Genomic DNA, 18,100 nt, shown 5'->3' on the forward strand with positions numbered 1-18,100 from the left:
TTTTTTTTCCATAAAGCAAAGATGTTCGGACAAAAAATAAAGGCAGTGAGCTTCAAATCACAAGCCACAAGCTTGGTGGGAGGCAGTTAAAGGGGAAATGCAGCAGGGATCCTCAGCAAAGAGTCAAGACCTTTCTTTGATCTCCAGTTTTCTCAAGCTGCATTCCCATATGCAGCCCACCATTTGTTTTTAGTTAGACATAATGAAAAATCCTCTGCTTGGGAAGAGCAACAAACAAGCCTTGCAAAAACCACGCAGTGACAGCCAGTCAAAATAAGGAAGAGCTAAAACTGCAAAAGAGACGATGGCATCTAATAAACAGGGAAAGGCTCTACTACTTTGGGATGCTCTGGGTATCCTTCATCCAGGAATTTCAATACCAAGTCACTCAAATCAGTGATGGATAGATAGGGATCACCTCCTCACACATTACTAAAACTGCAATCTCCTATAAATGGAACCAACAAACCTGTTTCCAGTGCCCCCAGGTTTTATCAGCAGTGAGCCATGTGGGTACCGTGGCTCATCCCAACTAACTTGGCAGGTTTGACAGGATCAGAGCACAATAAATCACATGATTTTGCCTTGTCATCATTGTAATTTATGTATTTTCTGCATCCTCTTTTGCTTATTAGCCCACATAATTACATTCTTTCACATTTTAGGGGACACGATGCAACAGCTTCACAATTTTCTGTCTCCTTACCCAATGGAGCCCCAAACCCACCAATGTTCTTAACTACAGTGTTGTTTGTTGGCATCTGGCACAGCATATGCTGACACGAAGCAGTTCACATGTCTCAAAGCTATTGTTCCAGACTCTGCACATTTACAGTTATCATCAGTTACTCGCGACAGGCTTTGAAAATTTTCATCGCAACAACTAAAAATTCTTCAAGTCTTTTAAATTAAAGCTCACAACTCAGAACTTTCACATGCTTACGGCTTGCTTTTCTTAGTTGCCCAATACATTAGCAAACAGTGGTATCATTTATCCAAACACTCTGGATAGCTGGTATCACCAGAGTAGTCTTCATGTAGATTACCTACTATACTTACAGTGTTTCACAGATTGAAGGGAAAACCAAAAAGCATCAACTCCAGCTTGCGGAATAGTTTCAACTATGTCTCTCATTTAAAACATTTCTGAAAGCGTATCAAGTGTGCCATTTCACATTTGCTTTTGTAAGGCAAATGTAGCTGTCACGTTGTGGTTATGCCAAAGTACATGCCACAGCTCTCACGTGAGCTGCCAGGTGCACGGCAACACGCGTGATCCACAATACAACTCTGCATTACTCACAACTGTGCCTCTAGGCTCACACCAAAGGCGGAGAGCGTGCTCAGTGTAACTGCTACCGAAGGAATAAATAGACACCAGCAATCAGATTTTTAACCTCTGCGGTCAACAAATGGCACAATTATCAGGAAGGATTTGCCATGTTGCCTACTGCCAGCAAAATCAAGTCACGTATTTCTGAAAATGCTAATAATATGATAAAGCATCTACAAAGCATATTATAAAAGTGATTGGGGTCAGCTACCAAAACACAACACAGGGGTAATGTCTATATCGAAAAGATCCTCTGCTGAAGCACTGCAGGTACTTTCATTCAACAAGGCACTTCACTCATCTGGAGGAGGGAGTTTGTGGTTACCACTTCAATCTCACTTAAAAGTTTGAATTAAGTTAACCTTTTCTGATAAAACAACACTGTCTCAAGACTAGATATAGTACATTTGAAGCTTAACCAGAGGGCAAGGCTTTGTATTGGGAACAGGGTGTGCAAGTAGTCTGTCCGCAGGTAAACAAGTCCTGTGACTTTCTTGATCTTGCACTAACGCAATGGAGGTGAGACAGACCTGATTTACGCCCCTCCTGGCTAGGACCCATCCCTCAGAAAGGGACAAACTAACTGCAGGACCTCTTCGGCAAGATGTTGAGTTCTCTCCCTCCAACACAACTGCTCAAACGATAGAAGCAGCCCCAGCCTCACCACCAGCACACACAGAGGCCGTTGCACGCCCCACCAAGCTCCATCCCTCCTGCTACCTCTGTGGACCAGCCCCAGCGCCTTGCTCAGCACATCTCCTCCCCCACTACATCCACACTCCAGCTCAGCCCTTCCCCACTCCAGCCTGACCCCACACCTCAGCGTACCTCGAAGCCTCTCCTCATCCACAGAAGCCTCTCACACGCACACCCACCCCCCAATACCCGTCGCCACAGCTTTACCATTACCAGCAGCCCCGCTGCGGCGGCTGTCCCCCCCCACCCCGACCCCGCAACCCCGTGCTCCCACACCCCCCCCCGCTACAACCACCCCCGCAGCCCGCGCTGCATCGCGACCACCCTGCCGCGCGCAGCCCCCGACTTCCCGCCGCTCTCCGCTTGCACGCGCCCTCCTCGCAGCCCACCCCCCCGCTCCGCCTCATCCTCCGACCCCGCTGCAACACGCAGCGATCGCTAACAAGCGGCCATCCCAACCACCGCCCACCCTCTGCCGCGGCCCCGGCAGCGACCCGCCCTTCCCCGGCGTCAGGGCGGAGCCAGCGAGCGGCGGCGGCAACGCGCATGGGCCCCGGAGCCTTTCTCTGAACCGGGGAGTGTGTGTGAGGGGGGCGTGTGCTGGACGCGGTTTCCCCTCACCTCACCCAGCGGCGGTGAGGTCCTTCCTCGCGGTTTCTTTCCCGTCATCTCCTCACCTGCGGCGGCCATGTCGGTGTTGGCGGCGGGACGCGGCTGGTAGGCAGCGGTAGGGGCGCCTGGGCTCGGTCCCCGCTGTGGCGGAGCGAGGTGAGTGCAGGGAGGGGAAGAACTGAAGGGAGAGGATGTTTGGCGATCGCGGGGGGGGGGGGGGGGGGGCGGTATTCGTGTCGCGATAGCGTTCCGCAAGTCGTGAAGGCGGCGCTGGGGGTGGGCGAGGGGAGGGGGCGCGCGCGCGCGGCAGCCTCGCTGACGGTTTGGGCCGTTACCGCCAACGGTCGCGGCCGGTCACGCGCGGCCGGTGCCTCGGGGGACTTTCAGCCTGGCCGTGAGGGGGGGAGCTGAAAATAAATAAAAAAGGCTGTGGCTCTCTCGTGGTGGGGTTTTTTTTCCGTTTGTTTTGTGGCTTTTTCTCTCCCCCCCCCTTTCTCCCCCGCGATTAGTAACACGCGTGCAGTCGCCGTCGTCCAGGGAAGGTCTCCGGGGTGGATAAATTTGCCTATCGCGAAGAAATAAATTTCAGGGAAGGGAGGTATAATTGGGATTTCAGCTTGTGCCAGCCGTTCCCGTGCTTTTTCAGGCGTGGGGAAAACCGGCGTCGTTGTGCTCCCTGTGCAGCTGTTGTCCGGCTTTGTGCTTGGCCCTCCATTGTGTTGGCTGTCCCTTGTGGTATGTTTAATGGGGCCCTTTTAATGCCTTGTTAGACCTTTTCAGGTGCAGCGAACGTCCGCGGGTCTGCTTGGGTCACTGAGGGTGCTCTGCGAGCAATGTCTGTATACTAGGAAGCTACAACATGGAGGAGCGCCCAATGGGTGTTGCATGTGCGCGTGTGGAGATGGTTTTATCTGGAAGAGCTTGTTTAGCTTTCCCACCAAGTTGCAGTGGGGAGGTGAGCCAAGGATGGCAGTGTGGGGTCTGGTAAGGAAATATCCGTAACAGGTTTGGACTCTGAGCAATGGCTTCAACTTGAGAAAAAGGTAAATTAATCTTTGAAACTCACGTGTGTACCTGCGTACATCACTGTTTTCGTTTTGCAAACTACGCGTCCCATCTCTTTCTCCCCTGAGAATCTCTCTCGTATTGCAAACAGCTGCTCCAGACGGGACTGATGGTTGTTGAATTGTAAGAAGGTGATGGGAATGAGTCATTTTTTGTTACATCTCTGTACTTTCCACACGAGATAGTGCAGAAAACAGCACTTTGGACAGAGGCTTGGACAGGGATCGGCGTCCAGTTTGTTGTGTTGGTTGATACTGTCATTGGTAGGAATGCAATTTAGAGGGATAGATGAAAAGGCAAGAAGGTAGAAGCTTAAAATATGCTATTTCGTCTCAAGAAACAGCTATAACCCCAAAGTGTTTTACCCAAAGGTGACCAGACACTTTGCTTTGACATGGAACAGACTATGTTTCCAAGACTCTCAAAAGAATGTCTGTTTCAAGTGTTTGAGGTTTGAACATGAGGATAGATACCTTTTTCGATAGAATAAGGACAAATGTCTTGCCCGTGCTTATTTAGAACCATGCAATTTCTTTCCCACTGCACAGATGTTTTTTCATTCCAGTATGGCAAAATTAGGTTAGCCTTGAGTGAGCAATTTATTTTGACTGGTAAGTAAAATATTATGTATTGTTCACGATAAGAGAGCAAGCAAATGGTTCCTGCGCTTGGACTGATTTGTTTTCATGAAACTTCTTGGAGGTTGCTCATGCCGTACTGGGGTGTGTACCCTTGTATAGCTGATGGTTTTATAATGTTTGAATGTATTAGAGCCATCTGGAAGAATCAAAATTTTCTTCCTTTGAGGGCATACAGTGATTGAGATGATAAAAGGGGGGGAAAAATGGAGTGAGAGCCTGGCAATATGCATTTTGTAAAACCTATTATTTGGGGAAACAACAGAACTGGAAGCGTTAATGTGGTATTAATACCATGCGTAATGCACAGAAATATCAGTCCATTGCCAGTAGCAAATTATTATTCAGTCTTTCAGCTTGTGGTCTTAACCCGGGTTTTGTTTGTTTAAAGTATATTCATAAAGTTTTTTTAAGAAACAAAGAGCATCTGAGGCAGGTCAACAGAAGTATCATTGGGGGATTGTTTTACTTTGTAGATTTTATGTATGGTTTTTAGCTTATGTATAGTTGCAGTGTTTTTGTGCCGCTTGCTGATGGATTGTGAAATATCAGTATCCCAGGCTATTTTTCTGTAATGCGAAGTGAGGGAAGTGCTGATGGCATTGAATTTAAGGGGGAAGGATTGCAGTGGTGACTTACTGGCTGGGGCGAACACTCCAGAGGGAGTGGAGGAAATCTAACAAAAAGGGGAATAGTGCTACTTTGGCCATTTTCCCCTGGGCTTCTGTTCCTTTTGTGAACTTCTGAAAAGGAAATGTCATTTTGCTGTCTGAACGCATTGTTTTGTGTGAAGTGTCAAACCACATCATGGGGATGATTCCAGTCAGCTTCCCCTATTTCAAAAAAAACCCACGCAAATGCTGTAATATGTTTATAGAAAAATTCAGTGTGTTTTTCAGGAACCAATATACATCTTTCAAAAAATAAATTATGTTTTTCATACTTTATTATGGCTAGAAGAGTTTGTATAGGATAGAAAATTGGAATGTGTTCCTTCAGCCTTTGTGTCCTCTCCATAAATAAAGAGGAAGATGCTGGCCTCTTCATGAACTGGGGGATTATTTTCATTTGCACTTCCTCTCAAAATATTCTTATCCGTGTAGTAGTTCCTATCTGATTGCAATGGCTGCGAGCATGGCAGGAGCTCTTGTCTCACCGTTGTTGGCTCGATACCATTTTGGCCGATCCCAAGGTAAGGGCAGAAAGGGAAGAAGATATAAAGAGACATAGATAAATTTGTAAATTTTACTTGCAAAAGCCTGGACTAATTGCTCTCTTGGGACTGCAAGTATGGGTGGCCTTTGTCAGGGCCAGTTCCCTCTCGCAGCTGTGCTCTTGATCTGCAGCTCCCGTGTCTGGTTTCAGCCTTTAGTGGACTTTAGCAGCATTTTCTACCAGCAGAGCCTAAGAGCTGGCTGATGAGGGGATTTTATGATGAATGTGGAATTTCCAAACTGAGGAAGGTCCTGCCAGACCCATTCTCCTCCACCAGACTTGTGCTCACCTTCAAGTTCAAATTCTTGCACATGTGATGTCTGTGCCTAACAGTGAAAGTTGGGGTCTGGTAGCTGCCCTGGGGATGTCTAATACCATAATGTGAAATAAAGAAATTGAAGTGTTTATCAACTTTTACAGTCAACACCTGTTTTTCTTGGAAAAATAGGTCCATTTAGTATCTGGGGTGAAGCAGGTCAGCAAGTCTGGCCGGTCGGAGCATGTGGATTTTCACAGTGATTTCTATTCTTATGCTAATCCTTTGAACAGGCTGGCTGTGTGCTGTTAACCAATGTGAGAGAAGGGGTGTGCATGCTGAGGGCACTAAAGGGAAGCCATTTGTAGTCGTTATTGCTACGCAGATTAAGTCTTCCAGCTAACTAGAATTTGGAGAATTGCATAACCTGAGGATATAATGGTCCAGCTGTGGGTCAGCAGTCATTTAGTAATCTGAACCCGTTTGGTTGCAACTGTTTCTTTTCAGTATTAATTTTGTGGTTGTGTTTTTTTTGTTGTTTTGTGTTTGGTTTGTTTGTTTTAAATACACGTTGTAGCAGAAAACAAATTGTTATATTTGGTGTTGAACAATTAAAGTTGGAATACTTACATTTTCAATTTTTAATTATTGTGTTGGGTAAAAAGTGTAGGAAGGCAGCAAAGCTGTCACTCCGTTGATATGGCTTTGAGCTGCTCGTTTGAATCCTACTTCTGCTGGTGACTTGCTGTGTTTCCTCACACCATTTTTCTGCATTGCATCAATTTGTGCTGTGTAAAACACTTTAGATAGATAAATTGTTGAGTGGTCTGCGTACGTATGTTCCTAGGTATGTCTGTGCCAGTTGAAACCAGGTAAAATATGTAAGTCTTACTCAGAAGAGTTCATTTGTTTGCTGTATGTTTGTTTTAGAAATAGGAAGTAATGAAGTAATGGAAAAGTCTGAAAGAAATGCTCTGAGTTGGTATTTTGTTGCATATTACCCATCCTGCAGCTGTATTTGCTTTCCCTCCTGTAATGATTCCAGCTAACATCCATGGGGGCTTCTGCAATACAAATGACCAGGCTGGGCTGTTGTTAAGCATGTGAAGAAGCCTTCGCATGTTTTATTTAAGTGGTGTTTTGTGTTGCTGGAGTCTATATACACTCAAGTAGATCAGCTTACCATATCTGCATGTATGTAGTGTTAGATTCTTTTGGAAGTGTGCGGAATAATTAAAAACTGCCCTTTAAACTATTTAGTAAATTGGATTTGCTTTACCAGCAGTGGGACAGGAAGTTAATCGTGTTTAAGCTGATGTTGACTTTTCCAATCTGATTTTCCCTTGGAAGAAACTTTATTACCTCGTTGTTAAAAGCACAGTTAATTAGCTGCTGATTGTTTAAGCTGATAAACCAATGCTACCAGGTTTATTGTAATCAGTTTGGTAAATGTGCCATGTATATGCTTCCTTATGTTATTGTCTTGCTTTTTGATTAAACATGCAATATTAACTATCATCATACTAACAATTTGAATATATTTAGATGGTGTTTTCATTTAACTGTTACTATTCACTGTTTGTTCTTTTGCTCTGTGCTTGGTTACATATGTGTAGGTCTGGAGTTCAGAGTGTCGTCTATGAATTTTGTGGCAGATAAGAGTATGGCTCAGAAGCTCCTGTCTCTTAACTGATAGTTAAGAAAATAAAATCCCCCCAAATCTCCACTTTTTAAAATCATTGTTTTAAGAACCTGTATTTTCTTTCGGTCTTGCTTCTGTAGCTAAGTTGCAACATCCTGAGCGTGTCCTGCTGATGTGGTTTTCAAGTCACTAGTTGAAGCGATAGTTGAGCATAAACTTCTGATCAATGCTCTTCATTGTTCATCCTCTTGTCATCTCAATTGCTTTTGCTGATGTAGAAGCTGCAGTTGCTGCCCCTCCGTTCCTTTCCTGGTGTGCCCAATGCTTTTGCCTGTCTGCATCTCAGCCTTTAATGTTTGTGAGTGGAGAACATTGATTTCTTGTATCCATTGTGACTTTAGGAATCAGAGAAAGTGGAGTTTCTCCCATTTCTGCCATTAATTTATTAAACCAGGGACACAAGAAGTTTGGAGCCTGGTTTTCTATGGATTTCAGGGTAAGATGAAATGCTTATGTATCCCTGAGGTTTTTTGTTGGATGGAGGGCCAATTGGTCAGCCACAGCCTGAGTTATGGCCTTGGATCTCCTGATAGTGAATCCATAACCTAAGGGTCACATGAGGCAAAGCACTGTTTTTGGATAAACTCATTGTGATACTTCAAATTTATCTTGTGGGTGTTTGCTTACTTTTAAGGAGGCTTTATGCCAGATGAACAAGTTGTCAATCCTGTGTGACTTAATTTGGTTTTACACCAGCTTTTCAACCTCACAGCAAGCATAAAGACATAAAGCAGATGAAAATTTTTTACAGCAAAAGTTTGCTCATGTGACATCATATGCTGTGATTCAAGCTTGTGTCAGTGGGTGATTCAGCAGTACTTGGACATAGTAGTGGTCCTGCAGCCATGGCCCCAGAATCCAGTTGTAGAGAAGGATAACAGTGATTGAATTACTACTGGTAAGTTGTTTTTAAGATACAAGGATGAAAGGTGGTATTCTGAAAGCTTTGTCATCACTTACAGGCAGATTGAGATAATCAGTTTTGCTAAAAATAACTTTGATGGCAAGGTGTTAGGTTCTTATAAGTGGCTTGAAGATTCTTGCTTCTTCAAGAAAACCATGTTTAATCTTCTGTGTATTTTGTTATGTGAGATGTATTTATCACCAACTAAACAAGTGTCTGTTAAAATGTTAAAGTTTGTTTGGGTTTTTTTTTTTGTTTGGTTGGGGTTTTTTGTTTGGGGTTTTTTTAATTTCAGTAACGCTGTTTCCTGGCAATTGGGAAGTGATTTTTTTTATTTGGTCTCAATATTCAGAATGCTCAAGGTGCATGTGAGTGTTCTGGAGGAAAAGAAAAGTTATGGTGCTTGGTGTTTTGAAAGCAGTTTGATGTTTTTATGTTGCCAGTGTAAAAAGAAGAAGTTTTCCAAATCTAAATGTTACAATTTGGATATATTCTTACTGACTTCACTGGGGGGCATGAGCGTGGCTATTAGGAAGAAGAATGTGTCTGGACAACCCCTGTTTGGGCATAATTGTGATTGGTGCAAAAGCCTTTGAATATTTGCTGGGATTTACCCTTTTATTCCTTGTTATGATTCATGAATGTCTTCATTAGATTTCATAACCAGTCTATATGCTCTAGCTTGAAGGCACAATTTATTTAAAAAAAAAAAAAGGCAGCTTTGATGTCTTTTGTGTTGTGTGTTTTACAAGAAGCGTCGCTAGAAAGTCAGCTTCCACCTGCTAGGAACAATCAATCTTTTAAAAGGGTAATTTAAAATTTTTTAAACATTTATTTCAATTCAAAAAACCTGTTATCCTGCTCAATAATGCACCTTGCTTGTTTTTTTTCCCCCCGAATTTACATAGCAGCTGATATAATCTGATAGAATCTTTACAAATTTAATCAAGTATTTCCCTATCAGCTTTTCGTGGAACGTGAATGTATTTCAGTAGCTGCTTTCCATAGCTTGCCCTTATGATCTCATCCCTTATACTCTGGCTCAAATATAAATAATAGAAATTGCTGTTTGGGTATCATTGTTTGTTTCCTCTGTGTGTGTATGTATGTGTGTTATTTTTAAAATTGCTAATGCTTTTGCACTGAAATGTAAAATGTGTAGAATTTTATTATAAAACTCACAATTGAATGAGCAATAGCTGTAAGTATTATGTTCAACTAAACAAAAAAGTTTCTTTGATACAATCAGTAAACCAATGTGCGTCGATCCTTCCTCACTTCTGTGTCTATGCAGAAGTGTAATATGTTTGCTGGGGGTTGATTCAGTAAATAGCAGTTGATTTTTATTTCAGAAAAAGTTCTGATAATTTATTCTTGAAGTGTAAATGAGATTCCATGGTCCTTCAGTTGAACGATGCACAAGGCAAGCTTCAGATGTGAAGTTCAATCATTGGTAACTGTTGCAGCTTATTTCATTGAAGAAACAGGAACAAAAGTTTGTTTGTAACTACTCTGGAACTGAGAACAAAGGCTGGGGGACCTTTGAACCTTTGTGGCTGTGCATCTGAAGGAGGAATTGTTCAAGAATGAGGAAAAACTGCCAGAAGACCAGAGATCTGCTTTTCCATATGTCTTTCTACAGTAATGTTCAACGACCACATTTTAAAAAAAAAAAAAAAAAGTTAGTTAATTAGAAGATTTTCTTACTTGTTCTTCTCACCAAGCTCTGATTTGATAATCAAGTATGCAGGAATGGTTATGCTATCGCTTTTTTTCGCTGAGGCGAGCTTTAAACAAATGATTGCGTGCCCTTTTTTTTTTTTTTTTTTTTTTTTTTTAAGAAATCTTAATGATTGCTTGCATCCTTAAACATTTTGCACTCTCAAATGTTCTGTGCAAATAATTCTGGCCTATGAAGCAATTTGTTTCCCTTGCTTCCTGGTGTTGTTTTAATCTCACAATTATTCATTCTAATTTCACAATTATTTTTCATTCTGTGATAGCTGTCTCCTCAAAGAAGACAGGAGGAAATAATCAGTGTTCTGAAGAAATTACTACTCTGCAAAATGTGTTGACTGGCATGTTGAGGGTTACAGTCTCCAGTGGGTTGTCCAGCATGAAGGTTCTGCTTCAGGCAGCGACTTGTGCTATATCATTCACCTTCATGAATTTTACAAGGCTTAAAGATACTGTACTGAAACAACATATTCTCTAAATTGCTTTGTGCAGAGGGAGAGAAACCACAGTATTGCCTGTTTATTATTTTTCTTTGAGTAATGAACATAACACACCAGCTGGAAAAAACACGGTTGATCATTTATATTTCTCAGCCTGTACATGCAGCTTGTAAGTGTGCTCAGGCATGCATGTAATGTTCACGTCTGTCCCTCTTCCTCTTGCTGAAGAAATACTCTGTGCTGCTCTGGAATTGTTCAGACAGAAGGGAAAGGCTGGGGTTGCCCCATGTAGTCTCTTGGGAATTGAACTGGATCTGCCCTGCAACCTGCGAGGGTACTGTCTGTGTTGGTTTGCAGGGTAGCGATGTTCAGGTGGCTGCAGCCACCTTGGCCTGTGGGAGCATCGCTAGGGGTGTTCTCGGGGTCCCTGGTCCCCAGAAAAAAAATTGGAAAAGCTCTAGATAACCAGAAAGGAGCAGCAATCAGGCATGATTTAGTTGACAGATAAGTATTTCAAGCAGTGATTCTTCTCACTGCTAGAGGGCAAAACAATCCATTTCTTTTTTGGAAGAGTTAGGAGTCTTCAGTCTCTTTTCTTTTTCCTAAGGGGGGTGTGCATGATGGGGTGGCAGTCAGGGTGAAGTTTGTGTAGATTTTTATGTTGAATGTTCAGCCTGCCTTTTCAGCTGGCCCAGATGACAGCATATCTCAAATGTCTTCCTGTGCTTCTTAAAACTGTTGTTCTCTTTCTTAACCTTTGACTGCAGTTTCTATAGAATTAGGCTATGCTATAGGTAAATTCACCTTTCTATCTTCCAGGCAGTATGGAAGCCTGGTTCCCAGGAGCATGGGAAAACTGCGTGGTGGTTGCCCTTGTATCTCTGAAGTTCCTTACAATGTACTAGTTGGTCGTCACTGTGCTTTTTGCTTCCTCTGTTAAGATGTACAGCAGCTTGAAATACAAAAGTAAACTATCATTTTTGAAAGATTTCACTGCAGAGAGTATTCTTTACCTATTACTTTGTCATCCATATGCAGAGCAATTGCAAATTGCATAAGGAAGCCAATACATCCTTGGCTATTTAGTTACGTAGCCATATTGTATTAATTTAAGGAGAATTTAGCTGTCTAGAACACAACTTAGTAACTTTCTGAACACTTTCACCTAGATTACAAGAAAACTGTTTCTCAAATTCATTGTTTGCCATAGGTGCCCCTTGCATTTCCTGTTTGTCAACTGCCAAGTTTAAAAATTAAACCGTGGTTAACTTCTAAGATTAAAATTGGGAATGAAAACATATAGATCGGTGTTTTAGAAAACTTAATTTGTCAGTTCTTATTGCTAGAAAACATGTGTGTGGAGGAGGGATGCCATATGGCTGCTAAATATAACACAACTTTCTCCTGAAAGCAGTCTAAAAAGTACAGAAGTTCACAATCTGGTATCTGTGTTTTTAATAAGAATGTGCTGCAGATTTTAAGAATCTTATGAGTGCAAACTAAGGTAATGGGAATAGAGCCAAAATGTAATCCAATAAAATTTAAGTATTTCCTGTGAAGAGGTGATGTTGGCTGACACACTGGAGAGACGCTCAGCATCCTGCAGATACTGGACCCTTTGTTAGTGATTTCTTGAAAGTGTAAGGGTAGTAGTAGCTGTCCAGGTTACGTCAGTTTTCAGTGCTCCCTACCTCTAGGTCCAACAGCTTGTATTCTTGTTTTCCTTAAATATTTGCACTGTTACACCCCAGTGCTGGGATGCTGGAGAACTTGATCTCCTGCTGTAGCTGTTTGAATAAGATCAGGAAAACATAGTTGTGGTGACAAGGCTTGAGAGTAGTTAATCTGGATTTTTAATTTATTTTTTAAAATTTGTGTTAATACTACTCACCTTTTGTGTTCTTGTGGAGATGCTGCCAAAATACACATGATTGCATGTTTTAAGAATACAAATATAATTGAAATATGGTAGCGTTTCTAGTAAACGATTTAGAAGTTGTATGCGTGTGTGCGTTTGAAGGGAATGGAAATGAGCCATACAGTGTGCAATGTAGTATGTCTACATAGATGTCAGTAGTGCGTATTTTTGTGAGATACTTGGTGTGTGGATTAGTAATTTTCTGGTGGGAAAGCCTGTGAAGAAAACAGCTCCAAAACAATTGTGATTTTTAGGGTTTTTTCACCCCCTAAAAATTAGCCACCACCCTACGCTGTCACCCCCTCTCCTGTTTTTGAGTGGAAGCATCCAAAATAGGTATTGAATTTTTGCTTTAGCAAAGCACTTTAGAATATGTCTGATGTTAGCATGTGAGTAATCCTAGGGCTTCTTATAGGATAAAAGGCATTGCTGAACTGAGGCAGAAATATCTGATAGGAACAGCTTATCCTGGAAAAGAATCAGAAGAGAAACTATATTGGTTATATTCCTTAAGGCCTTTAAAATATTTCAAAGGGATGAATATAGATCTGCTGATGGGGTTTTGGTGACTGAAAATGCAGTTATGCAAATCACAGCTTGTTGGGGCAAGGAGAATTAATTTATGCACTTGAGCACATGTGCTCTCTCACTATTTTCTCTATGAAGTTGAATTATAGACAAGAAGAATGCACTTTGTTGTTCTTTAATAATAAATAACAGCATAGCAGTTTTGATCTTCAAAGCACTGCTCAGACCTTAATTAATCTTCATAATAGTCCTTTGAGAGAATAAAAAGTACTCCTTACCCTTTTGGACAAGGAGCTCCTTAACATGGAGATGTTGGAGGATTTGCGAAGGGCCATATTGTCAGTGATTGCTGGGATAGTTGCTCAGAAATTCATGGCACCGGGTGCTTTGGCTGGTTCTTCAGGCTGTGTTGTGTTAAAACTTCCAAAAATTTGAATGCATAAAGAAGTCTAGTTCTAAATTCTTTGTGTAGTTTTGGATTTCCATGGAGTGTTAACTTATGCATATGCATGTTGGAATTTCCCTTTTGAATATTCCTGTAGGCGCAAAGTGCTAAAGGTTTGTGTGTGTGTGCTGAGAGTGGCGTGTGGGAGCAGGTATGCAAAACTGTACTTCAGAAAACCTGGGTCACAACTTTTCTGTTACAGGAGTGGCAAATAAAAGGATATACGGCTTTAGAGTCTATAGGACACATGATAAATAGAAAGTGTCTCTTGATCTGCCTTCTCTAATCTTCCTAATTCTTTATAAGGTTTAAAATAAGGCGAAGAGGAGGAATTAATGTTGATGCTTGATTTTTTTCAAGGTTTTTCCTAGGTAGTTGTTGATTTGCATTCTAAAACAGATTTAGGAAGTACATTCCTGTTTGAAAACCTGTAGCCTACATTTGGAGAATAAAATAAGAATAGGAAAGTAAAACTAAGACTGTTTAATTTATCTGGAGAAATGGTTCCACAGGAATTATAATCTAAAAGTGGTGTTCTCTGTAAATAACCCCATGTGACCAGAGTCTGGAGAACAGCGAAGCTTTGTTAAAGCATTTTTCTCTCAAACAAAAATTGATAAATAAAACTCTGTAAGCTTGTTACTGCCAAAGATAAGGGACTCAGTGCTAGTTAGCATGAGAAATGCATAGATACATTAGAGTATTCATGTCTGTGTTAGATTCTGACGTAGCAGATCCAAGGTCAAAATGTTTAACACTCCTCATAAACTCATGAACTGGGATGCCTCAAAATAATGAGTAGCCCCTGACTGGTGTTTTTATAACAAACTCCAGCTTTGGCAGAAGGCATTGTAATTTCTGCTGGAGATTGCGCTAATTTGCATGAGGAATGAACGTGGAACTAGCTTGCGAAGTAGAAAGTTGACAACCCGTTAAACAGGTTTGAAGAATTCTTCAGTATGAACAGCTAAGTCAGCAGAATCCTACAGCTAATGCCAGAAAACCCTGTTATACTTAACCTGGTGACCTTGTCATCTCAGAAAAACTTGCTGACAGCGTGATGCTTCCAGCTTTGTTTGGGTGAAGGTCTTTTCAGCATTCCCTGCTGTGGTTCAAGAGCTCCTAATTATTTGGTACATGCATTCCGAAGACGAATCTGTGAAGTGATTTAAATGTCTTTTTTTGATTTGTTAGAAATGCAGTGACTTACGCTGACTCAAGGGTAAATATGAATACTGTGATTTGTTTTGAATACAAAATGTGAATTTTTAACAGCTGGGAAAGCTGTTAAAAGTTTTCGGACTACCTAGTCTAGTCTTACCTTCTAAATACTGTAGAGATTTTTATTAGCAAAATTTTGCAAATAATGTGTTTTCCTATTTGGGGTTAGGTGTTCGGTTCTCTGGCATTTTTGATGTATGAGAGCAGCAGATCTTGATTTGATAGAGGGTGGAAAATTTCTAAGTTAGGAAACTGAAGTCCCATAATCTATACAATGCATGAAGCGTAAAATCTTCTATAGGTCTTCCTTCTATGAAATGTGTTACTGGGTTTCTGGCAGCTACTCAAGTGGTCAGAGGGCTAAATTGGACATCAGCAAAGGAGTCAGAAAATAATTTGTGGGTTGTAGTTTCTCAGCTACTGTGACAATAAGGAAAGATACCTGTAATGGAATAACCACATGATTCTGGACCATCTGTGTCTGATAACAGATACGTGAAATCCAACGGGACTGGCTTTCAGATCTGATGCCTCTCTGAAGCATACACTGCAAAAATGCTTCTAGTCAAAAATAATGTAAGTTTTTAAGCTATTTTTACAAATATAGCAGCTTCAGAGAGATGACAGTGACACACTGGTTTTGTGTTTGTTTTTTTTTTTTTATGCCTGGGATTCATTTCTGGGTCTAAGTGTGTGCACAGGCATGCAGTGCTCCTGTGTAACCTGACAAAGGTCTTCCCGCCCCCCCCCCCCCAGCCCCTTCCTGGAAGGCTTTCTTCATGCTGCATCACAGCAAACTTCTTTGAGAGCGGAGAGACTATGGAATCTTCTTAAAAGAAAGTAAAATCTCATTCCTGACTAGCATTGAGCATTACTGATAGTTTACCTACCCATAAGGATGTTTAGAAATTCAGGAGGAGGTATTTGAAATGTTAATGCATAGGCATGTATAGGTGAGTCAAAGTATTGGCTCTTAAGGCTTCTATTCCTTGCCTCAAATTTGCCAGCAAGTTGCTAGACTGAGTGCTGTATGAGGGGCTAGATGTTAACTGTGTAAGGAGGTTTTTGAGAGATGTTGCTGTTACATTTAATGTTCCAAAATTTCATCATAGGCAACTTGTTCTCTTCCCAAATGCTGCGTATTATAAATCCAACTATCTATGTGGTGTTCAAAGGCTAACCCTTCCTTTTGGAACAACAGACCTTGTAAAACACACGCACGGATTTTTTTAGTTGATTTGGAAGGTCTGAATTCAGCAAGTCTAACAAACCAATGACTCCTCAGGTTGTTCTTGTCACTTAAGACAGTGGCAAAAAAACCCCAAAACAAACAACTTTGTTTTTACGTGGGGGTAGCATGTGGGTTCAGTAACTGTGCGGTCTTAGCTCTGCATGTGTCAATGGCACTAGTTTCTTTGCAGAACATGTTGACACCTTCTAGCCACTGAACTCATGTGTTGTGGGCTGATTTGTCTGATGTTTGAAAGGATTAATGTTTGAACAGCGCCTGAATTTTCTTGCATCACTGCTTAAAGTAAGATAGTTGCTGTTTGTGTGGGGAAATATGGATAGCATGTAGCTTTAGAGAATGCTTTTCGAAAGATGATTTGTTAAGGTTGTTTGCTGACTGACATATGGTATGACATACGGTGCTATTTACCACCTCCGTGTCTGAACTTACAGGGAAATTATTTTCTTTTTTAAACGTTTAACTCTATTAGTACTTGTAGACATCTTCCAACATTGTCCTGGCCAAATCAATTTACACTTTCCTTTTCTTCTGTTTGTCCCATCTGTTCGTGACTGTTTGTTTGTTTTCTTCTTTATGTTGTAAATAGATTTTAGTATTTCAAGGGCTGAGGGTCTCAAGCAACTAGCACTTGCAAATCTCTCCTAACTTTCTACCTGCAGCCTTCAAGGTGCCAGGTTTCTCTTTACCCTACTATGAGATGGAAACTACTAGGCTGGAAAAATTGCTCTCTAGTAAAATCTAAAGTGACATCTTTCAAAGTCATTCTAGTTCTATCCAGGAGTAACAAACTTTTGAAACAGTAATCAGTGAGGATGAAGAAATTACATCAGAGATGGCATTGCTTTGTTGAAAATCTGGTCTGTGGTGGAAGAAGGAAAAAATAACACGGAACAAACTGTTATCTTCAAACCTGGGCAAAAGTAGCTTTAAGACAGTGGAATTTCTGAAGAATACATCACACCTTTCAGCACTAGTGGAAGATGTGGAAATGAAAAAGCTTTGGAGGGAGAAAAAAATTTACTGAACTTTTCCAAGCGTGCCTCTTGATAACATGGAAGTTGCTGCCAGGTTTGCTGTCTTCCAGCTGGACCTGTGTAGGGATTGCAACGAGGAGACTATTTATTTGGTTTTTTATTACTGCTTTTTCAACAAATACTTCAACTATTCCCTTTAAACATATGCATAATCGCAAATCTTAAAAACATGAAGATAAGTGAAATATACTCAAGGGTAGACGTATATAAAAGGGAAATTTAAAAGGGACTTGAAATTTACAGGGGAAAATTTGTGTTTGTGTCTTTCTGGCTTATATTAGTCTCGTTTCTCTAGCAGATGCTGCAATTTTACAGAAGGAAAACACTGTGAATGTATATAAACAGTTTAAGAATTTTTCTTCTACTCTGTTTCTACTTTTGTCTTCTTCAGTCTCATTGGGAACAGTCTGATTGAAATGTGGATATACATCCCCATTAAAACAGTGCATCAGAATTTCTTGCTATCTGTCCCACTTCTCTCTGAGTAATCAGTCACCTTATGAACATTCATGTAGAGAGAAAGCACTAAATGTTTTTCCTCCCTCATTCCTCCCCTCTGCTACACTGCCTTTTTCTTCTTTTTTTTCTTTTTTTTTTTTTTTCTCAGATCAATAAGGAAGTGGTGTTAAAAGTTTTAAGCAATAAATTTGTATAGTCTACTATATTTGCTGCTTAAATGTACAGGTGGTAAAAAAAAAAAAGTGAAGGTCCAGCCTCCACCAATTTCCCATATTTCCATATATATGGCTAGATAATCTCATTCCAGTTTGCTAAATATTGGTACTTGTAGTGTATTTAATCCAAATAGTAAGAAGCCTGTAAAGGAAGGGTGGTTTTTTTTTTACTTAAGTTATTAAGCTCTTCATGGTATGAGGCTCTTTCACAGAACAGAGAAAAATATTCTCTACTTATATGAAGCTTTGTAAAGATTAAGAGATTCAAAACTGAAAAATCTGTGTGGATTTGTAATTTATAAATTTGTTTCTAAAAACTAGTGTTTAGAACATGGAGAAGTGGTTGAATATGTCAGAACTGCGGGATAATGTCAGATAGGGAGTCAACCTAAGTTACTAGACTGATGCTTAAAACCTAGAGGAAGACTTT

General features: G+C 40.9%; 1 protein-coding gene across 4 annotated transcripts in view; it reads left to right on the forward strand.

Annotated features, from left to right (window-relative positions):
* The first annotated feature begins 2,565 nt into the window (after window positions 1-2,565).
* ARHGAP32 (Rho GTPase activating protein 32) overlaps window positions 2,566-18,100 on the forward strand; it is a 246,324-nt gene continuing 230,789 nt past the window's right edge. For 3 of the 4 annotated variants that reach the window (XM_075774813.1, XM_075774812.1, XM_075774811.1), the window contains exon 1: window positions 2,566-2,797. The gene's annotated coding sequence lies outside the window, so the exon portion shown is untranslated. Of the gene's footprint in view, window positions 2,798-3,359; window positions 3,377-18,100 lie in introns of those variants that run through there. The other variant, XM_075774818.1, reaches the window with a different exon arrangement.

The sequence above is a fragment of the Balearica regulorum genome, chromosome 23, assembly GCF_011004875.1.
Source record: "Balearica regulorum gibbericeps isolate bBalReg1 chromosome 23, bBalReg1.pri, whole genome shotgun sequence".
In the NCBI taxonomy this organism is placed as follows: Eukaryota; Metazoa; Chordata; class Aves; order Gruiformes; family Gruidae; genus Balearica; species Balearica regulorum.